Source organism: Grus americana, chromosome 12 (assembly GCF_028858705.1).
Source record: "Grus americana isolate bGruAme1 chromosome 12, bGruAme1.mat, whole genome shotgun sequence".
In the NCBI taxonomy this organism is placed as follows: domain Eukaryota; kingdom Metazoa; phylum Chordata; class Aves; order Gruiformes; family Gruidae; genus Grus; species Grus americana.
The window spans coordinates 21,430,034-21,444,798 of record NC_072863.1 but is presented as its reverse complement, the minus strand read 5'-3'; positions in this window follow the sequence as shown (position 1 = coordinate 21,444,798).

Here is a 14,765-nt window from a genome sequence, read left to right as displayed (position 1 = left end):
TCAAGTTAACCAGATACTTTCCTTCATGTCATGGTTTCAGGTGGTAGTGCTGATAGAATAAACCTTCAGGTAGTAGAGGATCCGATCTCGTCTTTCACGATATTTTGATTAAGAGGAACGATGTAAGTCAACACGACAAATATTAATTGGACTGAAAAGTAGCTGCTAGGTCTCCAAGGGTAATTGTAAGCAGAAGCATCACTGAGCAAGGCACAGCTCCCTTCCTATCGGTTCTTGACCCCATGCCGCTTAATGTGTGATCGGTGACCTACAAGAGAATATAAAATCTTTCCTGGGGATCTGCAGGTGCAGATCCAAACCTAATCTGGATCACTTAACGAGCTGAGCTTAAGTAAACAACATGGTTTTTCAGTGCCACCAGATGTAAAGCCGTCAGGCTAAGAATAGAGCTGCAGCTGGACTGCAGGCTGGGTGACAAAGTCAGGGAAAACAGTGATTCAGAAGAGGAATAATCAGCTCAACATCAGCTCCAAATGAGATGCTCTGCCAAGAGGAGCTAATGCTTCCCTGGAACCAAAAAGGGAGATGCTAAGGAAGACAAGGGAGGTTTTATTACCTCCGTTGTGGACTCCAAGAAGACTTCTCCAAGGGCTGGGAAACACACCTTCCTGAGAAACCACCCCAGGAGCACAGTTCATTAAGAAATAAGAGGTTAAGGGACATTCTCAGTGCAGTCTGTAGGAAGGCACGTGGCAGATCTAACACTAAAGCGTTCTTTGTCTGGCAAAGGGGTGTTTGGTAGCTGGACGTCAAAATAGGTCGCTGTATATTTTTAGCAGTGGGGAAAGTTGTCCACTGCAACCGTGCACCCACAATTTGCCGACGACGGCAGAGCGCCCGTCACTGAAGAATCACTGGAAATACTTAATGAGATTTTTTTTTCTTCTTTTTTTTTTTTTTTTGTTTTTTCCCCCAAAGGAAACACTCTAGTTCAAACAAAAATTAATTCAGAGGAATCCGGCAGCCTTCGTTAGGCTGGAATTGGGAGCAGGTTATTAGAACAGCTCCTGCTAGATTTCTTCTGAATAACTACAGAAACACTGTGACTGCGGGAAGAGGCGAAGCACGCAGGCGCAGGCAGCCTTAGCTTCAATCCGTGTGTGCTCCCAGTTAGGTGAAAAGGCCATTTTGAGTCATTTCTCCTCCTTTTTCAGGTTTAGGCCATATCCATAATGGGCTCCAGCTTTCCAACACCTTTTTTTTTTTTTCCCTCGCTCGCGTTAACATTATCAGAGCGAGCCGTAGCTGCGCTGAGCAGCGCAAGCCGCAGGGCAATCAGCGTTTGCAAAAAGACAGCTACCAAAACGTGCCTCTGACAGCTTTATTGCCGTGCCTTTTGCTTTAACTCCGCGTCATTAGAGCAGTAGCAGCCACTGGGAAGCTTAAACGTGCTACCAGGCGAGAGTACTACCAGATAACGTCAGCTTTATTGCTGTCCCTTGGCGTTTCGAAAGTATCGAGCGCCCGCTGGGTTTTAGTTATTGTTTAAGGGGAGCCAGGACCCTGGGCAGGCTTTATCTTTTCATTTGTTTGTGTTGAGAAACCAGAATGGAGGGGTTTTTTTAAGTGTCAAAGCCCTTAGGAGAAAAACGGGGGAGAGAGAAATTGGGAAACACGGGATGGGGTTGGAGGGAAAAGACATCTTTCAAGGACGTTTTCTTATTTATTGTTGATGGTCACCCTCTGTTTACATCCAAACCACGGTTTTGATGGTCGCTCACCAATCCTTATCTTCGGGCGCGATTCCTAACATCTTTTGAGCAGCTTGAGCGCGCGTCAGTGACTTCGGGTACCGCCGTCTGGTTAATCGCAGGGCTCGCGGGGGGCAGCCGCGGTGGGTCTCGGCCTGTTCCTTTTTGCAGCTGTTTCAACAGCAAATGCTAATGCCTTGCACAATGTTTTGCTCTTTCTGGGAATTTAAAAATAACCTGCCTAATGAAGCAGTGCTGAGCAGCTCTTGTGTCCAGACAGATAGGAGTGAAATGCTTCAGTTCAGAAAGCAAAAAGTCGTCCGTGGTGGCAGTGCCTTTGAACAAGTCCCCCAAGGCCCTTTTTTCAAATAATCCCAGGACTGGCTGAAATTAATGCAGGAAGAAATGCAGAGAAAGGGAGGGAGAATCACGTCCAAGGGCCTGGGACTTGGGAAGGCATTTCTGGGTGAGCGGTAATCAGTGCCGTCCTATGACATCCCTTTAGCGGTGCCGTTTAATTACTCCATTATGGGCAGGGTTTGATGTACGTGTTCTATAGCAGGGACAGCCAGAACGTGAAAGAAAAACGTGGCGCTTACAGAATGCTTCACAAAGCTCAGTGGAGCTCCTTGTCCCTTGTTAGAGCAACGAGAAGCTGAGCACAGAGTGACAAAACCGCCTGTCCAAGGGCAGCCACCACAGCACAAGCAGATAGTTACAGGCTGTGGCAGTTGTCAGCTTCTCCCTCAAAACCGCCTTGCTTTGTTCCTCATCGTTGGTCTTCTCCGAACCCGGAGATCACCATCCCCATTTACGTTAAGCGAGCACATCTGCCTCAGTAGGACAGGACACGTGAGAACCACGGGGCGAACACCCGTGTGTTTCCAAGAGGAGCTGCAAGAGCGATTACAAAAACAAGCTGGGTATGATACGCTGGGAAGCAAGATTGCTACGGAGAGGCAGGCGCGGGGTCCAGGGAGATACTTGGCTTCTTACTGTGGGCCAGGACTGGAGTCAGAAACCTTCCCCTGCCCACTTCTCGCTGCCTTAGCCTCTTGGATTGATTTGCAATGTGGAATCAGAGAATTCCAGACTGGTTTGGGTGGGAAGGGACCTCACAGCCCATCCAGTGCCACCCCTGCCCTGGGCAGGGACACCCTCCACCAGCCCAGGTTGCCCAAAGCCCCATCCAGCCTGGCCTTGAACACTGCCAGGGAGCCAGGGGCAGCCACAGCTTCTCTGGGCAACCTGTGCCAGGGCCTCAGCACCCTCACAGGGAAGGATTTCTGCCTCACATCCCATCTCCATCTCCCCTCCTGCAGCTTCAGGCCATTACGGTGCAAGTCCTTGAGGTTTCAGACTTCCTTCTGTGGGTGCCATAATGCTTATCAGAGAGTAAACGTTACTCTTTCTAATATATCGACGATAAAATCCTTTTTTTCCCCTAGAAAGGTGAATGATTATTGCATTCTTCAAACCAGTTCTCATTTTTCTTTAGCTGCTTCTGATGCCCTTGGCACTGTTGAGTGACAGGGTCTGCGCTCCAGCCTAGGAGCCTGCCGCGGTACCTCGGCAATCTCCTCACCTGCACGAGAGGAGATTAGTGGTCCTAAAAGGCTGGTGGGGCAGGGAGGATGAGGAAAGGCAGAGGCTCATGCTACTCCCTAGGCTGACCCTATGAAAAATGGAATATCTGTATCATATGGAGCATGTCCACGTGTTTTTACTGAATTTTCCTTAGGAAATGGCAGCTCTGGAGAGCAATTCATCATTCCCTTGAATCTCGCATCAAATATGCCGTGCTGTAAAAGGATGAAATGAAGCCAGAACAGAAGGATCGTGTGTTACTTTGGCTCTGTGCTTGTGTCAGGGAACTGGAGGACTTCTACCACTGGGATGCAACCGCTAAAAACCGGGAGCTTCTGTACATTGTTCTCTGTACAGAATAATGCATTTCACCACCATCCTTCATCCTTCAACCAAGAACCTGGTGGCCTGTGCGATGTCCAGAACAGTCCAGGCAACGGCTCATTTCCTTTTTTGAACCGAAATCGTAACCAAGTTCATAACCATTGCCCTGAAGTTAAACTGGTGATCACTCCCTGCTCGACAGCACGGCAGCAGATCTCCGTAACCAACATGAGCCTCCACCTCAGCACGTTTCCTGCAGGTCAGCAGACTTTACAGACTTGGCAATAATTGAGAGATTTGTACCTTTCTGTTCCCCAATCCCAACCCCAACTCCAAGCGACCTTGACGGTGACTGTCTCACTTGCACCGGGAGCTCCCCGAGCTCCCTGGGCCTTTCAGACTCCATAATAAAACTTACTCTTCAACTCTTGATTTCAGTAATCCTGGCATCATAACCCCAACTGAGACTGGATTTTCCCACCCTCCAGGAAACAACCTCTCCTCCACTCTACCCCCAAAAACCCCTGAGGGTGTTCAGCCCGTTCACAGAGAGGGTCTAGAACAGTGCAGCCCATCCCTGTTGCATCAGGGCACGTTGCAGAGTGGTCTTGCCAAGCACCCACCTCCAAAGAGAGCCAGGGCCAAATCCAGCGTGTGCCTCCAGGGCAGGACCCACCTTGTAGCCAGGGGCAGACCGTGTCCTCGAGGGACTGGGGTCAATGCGAAATCTCTGCCACAGCTCCGGGCGCTGCTGGACGGACTCCTCTCGCTGAGCACCGCGCCAGGGGCTCGTTTCAAAAAGAAAGATCTTAAATAGTCTCCGTAGCCAACACCAGCATTTTGCAACGTTATCCGATGGGAGATGAGAGAGGGATAAATTCCTTTAAAATAATCCTCGTGGTGTTAAATAATGTGATTAATCAGGCTGCCTAATTCTCCTCCTTGGTATTAAACCATCCCATTAATCACTGGGTTCCACTCTGCCCCTCACTGCTGTGTCCTGTGCCCCCTCCTCTGCTGCCCCACGGGGCTGACTTGACAAACCACCGCTTTACCAGCTGCCTGCCATCCAAATGTGCCCTTATCTCTCAGCCTGCAGTTTACGCTCAGTCTCTTTATTTTCCTTCATGTAATCATCAGACATTTCTGCATTTCGTCGTGATAAATACCAGACTGTTGAATCTCTGGGGCTGCCAAGAAATGCGTCTCGGCATAGCACAAATAGAGCTGGGTTTTTCTTTTTTTTTTTATTCCTTCCTTGAGTTTAACATTTATTCCTGCTATTGTTGTCCTTAGAAGGATAAATAGGGCTGCATCTTGCTAGCAAGTTGCTCCAAATACATTAGATGAGAGAATAAATAACGTGATGTACCGAAGGCTACGAAGACTAAATATATTATATTGAGATAGTCAAGCAAAGGATGCGATAATGGGCAATTCATTATCCAGGTGCACCAGTGCTCACTACAGGATAAAATTAGATCGACTCGTCTGTAGGTCATGTACCTTATACTGCTCAGAATTGGCAGAGATTTCTTTCTGCCCGTACTGGTAGTGCATCGAAACAGGAGCACGTCAATCACAGCCCGGCACCCCGAGGAAAGGTCTCCACGATCGCACCGCGCTGCACAGCGGGAGGCACGAAGGGTCCTGGTCATCACGCCTTCGGTGCCACATCTGAAGACATCTTTTCCGTTTCCACTTTTGAAATGCCGTACGTTTCTCTTTCCCCTCCTCTCAAAGAAGAAGATAGAACATGGCGCGACGTGCAAAAAGATAAGAAGCACGCGGCGTCTGATAGGCGGGTCGGTACGTCAAGCCTTACCCAGGTTGTTTGCTCGAGATCATCATCTGAAGGTACGCTCAGCGATGCCGAGCGGCTCTCTGAAGCGGCGATACTTTGATAGGCAAAACCAACGCGCACAAGCGATCGCTGTTTGCGGCTGCGGTAGCTCGTGCTGTGTTTTCAGACGGCAGGACAGACGGAGCACTCCGCGCGCCTCTGCGTTTCCTGTTTTCCTTGGTCCCCGCATACCCACTTTGCCAGCTTACAGCCGCCCTTCTTGAGACGCTTCTGCCACACGACCTAGCTATAAAATGTCTTGCGCTCCACAGAACACATCCCTTACGTACTTTTCTCTTTGCAAGTGGCTTTGCTGTCTGAAGCTGCCTTCATTGCCACCCACCCCTATTGTTATTTCCGTTAAAAGGCTGGGAGCTTAATCGCACATAATCACACAGACTAGACGATCCCTAAATGAATTCTGACGGTAAAGAAAAAAAACCAAACCTGCAGGTATAGACAAGAAGAGGTAGAAGTGGCTCTTATGCTTCGTGTGGCAAAGAAAGAGATGCAAGGTGCAAAATTCCACGGAAACTCGCTTGTGTTTGTTTAGGTCCTTCTGTCCCCCAGAGACAGGGATCAGTAGGAGCCTGCGAGGTTATTCTGGCTGCCTGGGATATCTCTCTGCAGGAAAGGCTCTCGCATGGGTAACCCTCTAGGTATGTCTCCTCGCTGGTCCCTCTCCAGATGACAATTGCTTCCCCTTCTGCATTTTTAAGATGGCTCAGTATATAAACCTTGAAAGAAAAGTCTGGTCAGGGGTTGTGATACCTTGTGGTATCACGCAAAAAGACAAAACGACTTTTGCACTGCGCTTAATGTTGCTGCGGCTAATTACGGTCACTGCAGCTAATTATGGGCTGACCGCGAAGCCCTGCCATCCCGTTCCAGCAGGACCAGTTGGCCAGAGCACACCACAATCATTTCTGTGGGGCAGCACGCAAAGCCGCGGCAGGCTGCGCCTCCCATCTCAGGTACCTTCGCACAGCCAGAGCCATCTTTTCCTCTGTCCATGAGCAGCAGCTATGGGTGACGTACATCTTCCTTCCGTGCTGGTTGACTGCTGCCAGCAAAAGGCCGTCGCTGGTGCGATATAAGGATTCCATATGACATGAAAAACCCTCCGTGCCCTTAAACACAGAGGTGGATGCAGAGCAGATGAGAGAGGCTTAGGAGAGCAGCGTTACAGCATCACTGACACTGGTCCTCTCATACGGCGCCCGGTGGGACGGCGCCGGAGTAGGAGTGAAACGAGATAAAGTAGAAAAGACGTTTTAAGGGATGCTGGAGACTAAACGTCCTGTGCGTGGCTTGGGTTGGTCGCCCCAACGGCCAGGAGCCCAGCTAGAAGATGCAAGAGGAGGCCGGAAGCGTGCTGGGACTGGGCAAGAGGATGAGCCGAGATGGGAGCCAACGTGGGGAGCCCGGGGGAGCCCCGGGGTGCGCGGACGGTGGGCAGGGATGGGTGGGAGTGACGTCCTGGTCGTCCCACAGCTGGGAGTGGCGCCGTGAGAAACAAATATTCACCAATACTGACAAGACGGGCAAGTGGGAAACGTCAGCTCGTACGGCAAGGAGTGAGGCAAAGGTGGGAAGTGATGAAAACCTTGAGGTAGCGATAGGCAGGCGGAGATGAAGATCAAAAAGCAGGAGGGCAAAAGATTGGCTCAAGGCAATTTCCCAAATTTTGGGGTCAATCAGCAGAGGGATCACTTTTACAGAGACAGAGAAGGGCCAGTGCCACACCGGGAGGTTCTCTGTCCTCTCCACAAGCAGGTCCCCAGCACGGTGAGGTCTCAGCGCAGGGCACAGCACACAGCCGTCGTGCGTACCTGCGTCTTCCCACGGGCGGCACGACGAAGAGAGAAGCGGAGCAGCCAACGAGCTCCGTGACCCGCAGAGGAGCTTGCCACTGAATGACTGCTAGCGCACGTTTAATACAAAACTGCCGTTTTCTCGTGCCCCGCGTTGGGCACCAAAAACAAGACTGTGGTGGGTTGGCCCAGGCTGGTCACCGGGTGCCCACCAAGCCGCTCTATCACCCCCCTCCTCAGCAGGATGGGGGAGGAGAAAATAAGATGGAAGACCACTCGTGGGTCAAGGTAAAGGCAGATTGATGAGGCGCAAGCAAAGGCTGCACACCGAAGCAAAGGAAAACAAGATTCATTCTCTACTGCCCATCAGCAGGCGATGTCCAGCCACTTCCCGGCAAGCAGGGCTTCAGTAGATGCAGTGGTTCCTCCAGAGGACAAACGTCGAAATGACGAATGCCTCCCCCCTTTCTTTCTCTTAGCTTTATTGCTGAGCAGACGCCATGTGGTACGGAATATCCCTGGGGTCAGCCTGGGTCAGCTGTCCCGGCTGTGTCCCCTCCCGAGATCTCGCCCACCCCAGCCGTGGCCCAACGCTGGTGTGTTACCAACGCCTTGCTCCTACCGATACACCGCGCAGCACCAGGAGGGCTGCTCTGGGGAAGACTAACTCCGTCTCAGCCAGACCCAAGACCTATGTCGTTCCTTTTCTCTTGGAAGAAATCAGAGAGGTGCTTTGCAGACACAGAAGTCCAGGCAGAAGCAGGGGAGTGCTTGAGAAATAAGTTTTCAGATGGTCAGAAAATGGTGAGAATTGAGGGGGGGGGGGGGAATTCAATGAAATGGGAAAAAAATGGAAATTTTGCATCTTGAAAGATAATGAAACCAAAAAAGAAGAGGAAGAATCTGACCATCCCGATTACTTCTTTACACCCAGGACCCAGCACTGTACGGACGAAGCAACTCCTACAGTTTCAGGAGGCGCGGTGAGGAGTACCACCAGACACTGATAAACGACCTTCCTCGCGTTGCTAGGATTTAGGCTCCTTCCTTTTTCTTCATGTCCCCCAACCCTTCTGAGTCTCAGCTCCTCCTCTCGCATTTGCACGTCATTGTCTCTTCCGAATACTTGTAGACAGCTACCACGTCTTCCCTCACATCGCTGATGATGTAACTTTAACTAGGGACAGTAAAATGACAAAAAACCCCTGAGCAAACAAGAAGGGAAAGAAACAACCAGGGCGTTTTGCTGCCTTTAGGAGTAAAGCACCGCGATTCCTGTATTCTGAGTGGTATCGCTATTAAATCATATGCGCTTTCCAGGCGTCCAATAAAATAAACACCCTAACGAATAATTCAGAGAAGGTTGCAGACCCGTGTGTCGGCTGAGCGCGCGTTGGCTTGCGAGCTTCGGAGCATCGTAAGACAGCAGCGGTGCGGGGAACGCAGGAGCAAAAAGTTTCAGTCCCACGGCAAGGTGGGCGCCGTCCATCTTCGAACGTCAGCAGCGGTCCTACCTCTGCCCCAGCGCCGGGATGGAGAAAGCTCTCCAGTGACAGCAAATGCGACTGGAGAAACAGAAACCCACTCACTTGTTTGCATTGAACTTATAGCACCTTGGTATCTTTGGAATCCTTTTATTTTTATTTCCCCCACCCCCCCCAGTTAGATAAAATTTATCACAGACTTCAAAAGTTATGGAAACGGCCCAAAAGCCCGGCCGGCGATGCGGTTGCAGAAGCTCGCTTTCCTTAGGAAATCAGCTTAAACCCCCTAATGAGCGGCGAAACGGCCTCGCAGCCCATTGTTTGGTGGCCATTTACATTTCGAGGTCCCTGCCTCCCATGAGAGAGAGGGAGAGGATGTCTGAATCTTTCCTTTCTCATAATTAAAGCTTATGAGCTGGAGGCTCATTTTTAAGGTGGCCCTTTCTATTGATCATTAATGCCACTTTAGAGGTTCTAATTAATAATACTAGATCTTAATCAACTCCGATTTGGTCGTGGATGCTACTTTTAGCTAGAGGAACTGAGTTAACTGCCTCTTGCCTTTTTCCTGTTTATATTTTAACCGCGTTGTGCGAGAATAATGCAGCATCTTCATTCAGACAGCATCAGTTATTCACTTTATGTAGAAATCTTCAGCACGTAGTAATCTCGCCCATATTCAGCCAAGCAGGTAAGCACGTACTGAAGTCTACAATTAAAATCCTTAATTAAATCCTTAAATTAAGCACATACTTAAATGCTTTGCTAAAGAGGGATATAATCTCCAGCATGCTCAAGATAAAGCGTGTGTTTAAGTGCTTTATCGAGCCAGCGCTTTCGCTGCCACACAAAGTGTATTTGCGAAGCAGAAGCTGCCGTTGGTGCAAACCCACAAAAAAATAAAACCCCGGCAATTCGACGGGGGAAGCCTGCGTGCATTTATCGACATAAACCACGCGTCGCCCGTTCCGACGGATCCTACCTAGGATTTTATGAGATGTCAAAAAAGCTGTTGGGATGTGCCAGGAACGCCGTTAGCCGTGCCGGGAGCGGGGCAGCGGCGTTCGCGGCTCGGCTGCGGGTTGGGGGAAGGACGGTCCCAACGTGGAGACCTGGCTGGGTTATGCACGGCTGGGTGGCACTTACATCCGAGATTTGGGGCAGGTTTGGTCTCCGTGTTGACTGCGGGGGCTTTAATAAGCTCAAGGTTGAGTATTTTGGGGTGATAACCGGGGCCAGGGTGAGACCTGATGCCCTGAGTGCACCTCAACCTCTTTCCCACTGGAAAATCCGCAATAACCCCAGGGTCAGCAGCTTGGACCTGCTCCGGGAGTCTCGGGAGATCGGACCTTTGGCCCCGGGGGGGCTGTCGGAGCCGCGGCGGGACAGTAGCCAGGGAGGTCTGGCTCTTCTCCTGGCACCACAGCGGCCGGGCGGCAGCTGGGAGCAGGAAGGGAAAGCAAAAGGAGGAAAAGGGGTTTTGGTTTTCAGAGAATAAGGAAAAAGGGGCTGGATTCCCCAAATCTCCTCACCCCGACCGTCTTCAGTCCCCAGTCGGGTCTGGCACCGACCCAGCGTCAGGTTGGCAGCATCCAGTCGGGCAGGAGCCGCCGGGCAAGCTGGGTCCTGGACCAAAAAGGGGCCGGAGGCATCGTCAGGCCACAGTCAGTCCTTTCCCTGCAGACCGGGCTTTGCTAGACCTGGCCTGCACTCGAACACACCGGCGAGACTGCGAATATCCCTCATCCCTGCAGAAACGCTGTTAAAAGAATATTGTGGGTGGCGCTTACCACGGCGTGCGCTATTCCTGCTTCAGATCCCAGCGGCGCTCAGCGCCCACAACGGACGCAGCCCGCTTGAGGAGCAGCTATTTGGGTTTTGTTTTAACCTCACGGCCGGTGCGTGACCGCGGGCTTTACTTGCTGCCTGCTGGCCCGGCCCAGCTCCGGAGACAGGGTTATTCCTTTCCTACCAGAACCATACGATGCTACGGAATGGTAAACCGTCACGAAATCAGAAAAGCCTGATGCTGTAGCGTATGGGTGTTAGCACCCCAAATCCTCATAAGAAACGATCGCGCCGCTGGGAAGAGCTTGGAACGTTTAACACAGAATAAATCTGTAAAATTTGAGTTTATTCATCCTGACCCCAGTTCCCGCTTCGGACGGCGCAGTGCCGCCTGCGTACGGCATAAGGCGGCGTCTGCGTGCTGTGACGTTGCGGAGATGAAGCGGGCGCCTCGCACCGCCTCTGTTCCATCGTGGGCGCGCTGCCCCGGGCCTCCTAATTTGTTGTTCCCACAAACACCGTCATTTCTAAGTTCGAAATATGTTTAAGAGAAGCCCTTACGAGTACCTGGCCCAAAGCAATTCCCAGGGGTTTTTTTGTATCGACTTTCTTGCACGAAGAGAAAAAAATACATCCACAACGTAAACTCATTACCTGACACCCTCTAGAGGCCTCCAGCCTGCAAACGCTTCAGCCCGAGATAATTTTATGAGCATATTCCCACCTTGTGCTAACTCCTTTCAGCTAACGAAGCCAGGAGGGCCGGCGGCGCGCGCGCCCCGGGCTGGTGGCTGGGCTGTGCCGGGGCTGGCGGCGCAGCGGGGAAGGATTCGTTAATGAGACAGACCACAGGCACGGGCTCGGCGGGGAAAAAAAAGAGTTTTGAATCCTCGAGATGCGACGTTACTGACTTGGGGAGAAGCTCAGCAGAGAGAACGAGTGGTGCCGCAGCCCGGCCGGGCTTTTTTCTTTTGGAGAGGGCAGGTAAGGAATTCAGCCGGAGTGCGAATTGAAAAGCTCGGCGGAGCTCGGGCTGCAGCATCTCGCTCTGACGTTCGCGTGCGCATCGCTCTGCGCGAGACCCTTCGGACTGGATCCGCACCATCCCTAAATGCTACGGGAAGGGAGCCCTCGGGATGCAGCCCTGGGCTGGCTGGCGCTTCTGACCCTTTCTGAGTGGTTTTTGCTAAGCTCAGCTTAGGCGGATTGTTCTTCCGATCGCAGCTTCTCTCGCGCTCCAGCTTCTTCAGTTTTAGCAACATCGCAAATCTTCCCCCCGGTGTGCTCTGCAGCAAAAGATGGATTATATGAAAGCAAAAAAACAAGCGAGAAAACGTCGAGTGAAAAGTTGAGCTTCCACACGTGATTCAAGCCACGCCGTTCCTCGGCACGTGAAAATCCACGTGTGTCGGTCCGGTGCGGCGCCGGCAGCCCAGCTTCACAGCACGGGGCGAGAGTGGTCTCGGCTTCACAATTTCTTGTTGCTCTTCCTGAGAGATGACTCGAATGGCGCCGGCAGGCTTCGCTGGTTTGCACGTGTACAGAGAGAGAATCCGGTGGTTTAGTGACCGGTCAGGGAGGACCCCGGAGATGGAGGAGCAAATCTTCCTTCCATCACACGTTTACCGTCCAATTCAAAGGCAAAGATGTCCTGAAGTGCCCGGGGACTTTGGCAGGACCATGGTAGGATTTACCCGCCTCCATCCCGACACGTCACGGTCGGAAAATCCACGCCTAATCCCATGCGCACCGTATTTCTAGACGTGCCCGAGGCGATTTGGTGCTGAGCAGCTCAGCAGTATCTCGGATCTCATCACGGCCGAGGTTCCCAGATCGGGCATTCCCAAAGGAATCCCTCGGAGGGCTCGGCCCCTGCCGAACTGCCGCTCACAGCACCGAGCCCAGAGCTGCTGGGGCGATCAGGGTGGGCGTCACGGTGGCTCCGAGTCAAGGCACAGCTGGGTAGCCTTTACGCAGAGGTAAATTCATCATGGGAAACGCTGTAGGAAATCGATTCTAAAGCTGCCTCTTCCCGGGATACCCGCAGGACGGCTGCTTGGCGGCGCGGCGTTATTTGCCTCCTGACCTTCCGTTAACCGGGCGAAGCAGTCCAACAGGTCGAAATCCCGCTGCGCAAAATCCTCCTCGGGGCAGGCGAAGGCCGAATCCTCCTGCGCGCAGGCGGAGGTGTCCGAAGCCGTCCTGTGGAAGCGGTTGCAAGATTATCTTGCGGGTCGGGACTCGGCGAAGGCAGTTAGACCAAACCAGGGGCCGCCGGCCGACATTACCCGGGGCAGGTTTGTCCCCAGCCTCCCTCCGCCAGCCAGAGACGGCGGCTCCCGCTGGCAAGACGGAGGAGCCGGTGATGTTAAATTACATCCTAATTAAAATGTGACTCTGCTTTCATTCACGAGGAAAAGTCACGGGGCCGTAGGCATAGATGGAGGATGGTTCATCCAGAAGTTACGAGCATTTTAATTACACGTGCCCGTAATAGAAACGTGTTAGATAAACACAAACCCACTTTAATAGGGCCCTTGCTGTAGCATTACTCAGGTATATGAAGGCTCCGCTGCTTAATTAAATGTTTTATTTGGGTAAAAGATGGAGACTTTACGCAGCTACCAGGTGCCTTATTTTACAGGGTAGTTTTCACTGCGTTTTAAATTTTTTAAATGTGGGAATTTATCCCTTTAAAGCAGCACTACCGTGATGAAACCTCTGCCTTTAAAATGCTCCAAAGAGAAGACGGTGCCATTCAAGTGGGGGGTACCGGTAACCCGAATTTACCCCTCCCAGCTGGACTGTTTGCCGCCTTTTTAGTACCTTGCTTTGCCAAGGCAGGGACGTTTCGGCTGTACCCCCCAGCTCTGGTTAGCTTTGGTCCCGCTTGAGCGCCGTAGCAGCGACCGCGACATTTATCCTGCTCAAACTTTGGAGGAATTTGCGCATCATAAATAGCTCCCCAGGCGCTATTCCAGTGTTTCCAGGGATGGGGCATCTACCACCTCTGTGGGCAACCCGTGCCAGTGTTTCACCACCCTCAGCATAAAAAATGTCATCCTTATATCTAGTCTGAATCTCCCCTCTTTTAGTTTAAAACCCATCCCCTTGTCCTACGGCAACAGCCCCTCCTAAAAAGTCTGTGTCCAAGGCTTCTATCCAAGACTCGCACTAAGGACCTAGAAGCATTTCCAGTCCGCAGGTCGTGGGACCGACCCCACGTAGGAGAGCGGACCGGCTGGTTTCGGTGGCCGTGGGCTCAGCCCAGCCCCTCTACGCGTTTTACTTACCAGAGGGCAGACCCATCCAGCGCCAGACTGGGTTCGGTCCTTCTCAAAGCCGAGCTGCCCGCAGCTTTCCCCGGCCGGCGGCCCCGCTCCAGCACTCGCCCCGCTCGCTGCTCCGGGCTCCCGGCACCGAAATCCCGTCTGGCGCAACTCTGGGGAGGCAGCGCTCGTCCGAAACCAGGCTGTGAACTTAGGCGGCTTGTAGAGGGACCAGCTCTGCTCCGCGGGGGGAGCGTTTCCCACCCCCTTGCAAGGGATTTGGTTGCGGAACGCAGTGCCCGTGTCCTGCTTTCTGCTGGCAGGGCTTGGCAAGACCTCAGACTAAATTCATACCCCCCCCCCCCAATTCTTCCTATCGACATTAAGCGCTAACGAAGGGAATGGTAATTTAAAAAAAAAAAAAATTAAAAGCATTTTCCACAAGAAAACGAAGAGGAAGACCGCAGCGCTCGGAACCACGGGGTGTTTCACTGCACCCACCTGCTCCTTCCCAGAAAAAGGCCGGTCCAGGGGTGGGCTTCCAGGCGCTGACGGGACGGGGACGCTGTCGGGACGGGGACCCCGCTGTCCCCGGGCACGGCGGGCTGGGAAAAGCCTCCCCTCTCAGCGCCCGGCTGCACGTCCCTGCCCCGTCTCCACGCCCTCGGGAAGGCGAAGCGGTAACTCTTTCGGTGTCGATTTGATGAAGTTTCTGTTTCTCAATCAAAAATAGCCACACCTCTTTAAAGCAGAAGCGATCCGAGCACTTTTTCCCCACTTCTTCCCATCCACAGCCGTGCCTCCGTCTCTAACGCGCTTGACGGTAACGAGCATCAGCCCAATTAAGGCGGCGGGCTGGGATGAGGGGCATGCGCGGAGGGGGCATCTATAGCAGTGATTTGTTTAAAGAAACGATTCCTAATATTCAATAAATGGCAGTTTTA